This window comes from Salvia miltiorrhiza, chromosome 2, assembly GCF_028751815.1.
Source record: "Salvia miltiorrhiza cultivar Shanhuang (shh) chromosome 2, IMPLAD_Smil_shh, whole genome shotgun sequence".
In the NCBI taxonomy this organism is placed as follows: domain Eukaryota; kingdom Viridiplantae; phylum Streptophyta; class Magnoliopsida; order Lamiales; family Lamiaceae; genus Salvia; species Salvia miltiorrhiza.
The window spans coordinates 42,986,075-42,988,463 of NC_080388.1; positions in this window are offsets into that span (position 1 = coordinate 42,986,075).

Consider the following 2,389-nt stretch of genomic DNA (forward strand, 5'->3'; position numbering starts at 1 on the left):
GGGCGAAGATGACGTTCAATGCACTGAGTATCTATCATCACATATACTTAATTAAATCAATATGTTCATTTCAACGATTATTATTTTAAGAGTTAATAGTGCGAAAGGGGATTATTTGTAACCAAGTGTTACGCGCTAATTTTTGGGACGAATTGGTCGATTGCACTATTCGTGCCAAGAGATTGCACGCTAGTTCTTGGGATAAATGGTACGAAAAAATCTCATTCGTACCAGTCGTTCCAAGTGTTGCGCGCTACCTATTGGGAAGAATGGTATAAAAAAACCTCATTTGTATCATTTGTTTCAAGTGTTGTTCGGCGCGCTTGCATGAAAAGAAAATTTCTCGCCAAAAATTTTGGACCCACATCTGAAGCCTTAAACAATCTCTTTTGTCTTCAGGCCATGAATGCGATCTCTTTCTTGTTTTCCATAGCCACCTAAATTACTTCAATAGGAGTTCTGTCGAAAAAATTGTAACAGTTCTACAAAAATTACCAAAAATAATGGGTTTAGAGGCTTTCTGTCCAAAAATAAAGATAAAAATTGTTAAAATTTAATGAGATAATATCGATAGACACCTATTAACTTTCACTATCTTTAATGGCTATCTAAAAAATCACCTTTTATTTTAAGGTTAATAGCCAGAAAATTTGTAAATTGCACATGACCTTCAAAAATAGCCTCAGAATACATGACATTTTAATGTAATTGCAAATTACACAAGCGTTGACCAACACATTAATCCGTGTTGACGTGGCTCCCAGAATTTTCCTTCGTGGACGACAGGCGACGATGGGAATACGACGTCATTTTGAGTGATTATATATATATATATATATATATATATATATATATATATAAACTCCCCAAATCTGCAATCCACCACTACTGCCATGGCCTGAATCCAGCCACCCCAATCAAACCCTCACAAGACTCCATTTTCTCACAAGATCTGCAAATAGAGTAAAATCGGCGAGAAGGAAATGAACAACAAATGAACTCCATCGCCGACTTCAGGTTCTCGAGGTCGGTGCAGACTTGGAGCCACTGAGCGGGATCGCCGGAGTACAAATCTGGTGTGCCTCTCGCTTCATACACGAGCCACAGAGCACCTAAATCCTCCGCTACTTTCGCTAGGCCGCCGCGCCTGATAAAGGTTTTCAGGGAGGGCGCGCGGCGGAGGAGGATGAAGGAGAGGAGGGTTTGAAGAGGAACAGGGGAGAAGAAGAATTTCAGAGAGGAAGAAGAAGGGCCGCGGGGCGACGGACGAAGAAGGAGAGCTGCAGGCCTAGATCTGCAAATCGTGGAGTAAAATGGAGGGCGGCGGGCGGCGAAAATTTTGGAAGAGGAGGTAGTGCGGCGGGAGGAAGAGAGAGTGCAGTGGGGCAGCAGAAGAAGATGGAGGGCCACGGGCCTAGATCTGCAAATCGTGGAGGAAGAAAGAGGGCGGCGGGCGGCGAAAATCGTGGAGAAAGAGGGAGGACCACGGGCCTAGATCTGCAAATCGTGGAGGAAGAGAAAGGTCCGCGAGGCGGCAGAAAACGTGGAGGAAGAGGGAGGGCCGGCGAGGCGGCGAAAATCATGGGGAAGAACCAAATTGGGCAAGAGATTGAAGAAAAAAAACAATGAAGTGTGGTCCAAGACATTTTTCTTTATTTTTTTATTTTTTCTCCCTATCAAAAGGACATCGATTTGAATGCGTGGCTTGCCACCGCGTAATAAATGCCACGCGTAATGCCATGTAGTTTAAAATAGTGTCAATGTCATTGCTGGTCAAACATAAGAGTGGTCGAAATTTTCGACGGGTGCAAATTGCAACTAAATCAAAAGGTCATGTATTCTAGAGTTATTTTTGAAGGTCATGTGCAATATACAAATCCAGAAATAGTTGGTGTATTTTTCGGCTATTAACCCTTTATTTTATTGTTACGTACTAACTTTAGCAATAGAAATTGATGTTATAAATTTTTACAATTAAAATATATAATAACCAAATTTCTAATAAATACACCCCATGTGTTTGACAAAACAATGTTATTTTTTGCTATGTTCATCACAACAAAAACAACCGCTGAGGATTTTCGTCATACAGATGGGGTCCACAACTTGCAGCAGCTTACCGGAATATCCGGCCCAGATTTACTGGAAGCCGCTTACAAGTCAGTCCCTGATATGCATTTTGAGGTCCAGATCACCCCTGAAGAGGAGCGGAATAACACGAACTCCAAGACTGGAATGGCTGTTTAGGAGGTGGCCTTGGAGAACAGGATGAAAGTGCAGCAATTAGAATCAAGCTTCATTCAAAATCAAGAGAAAGATTATGCTTGTGAGAACCTTTCCAGCACGACCGAAACTCCTGAGGTGCCAATGAGACGGGGTCGTGGCAGAC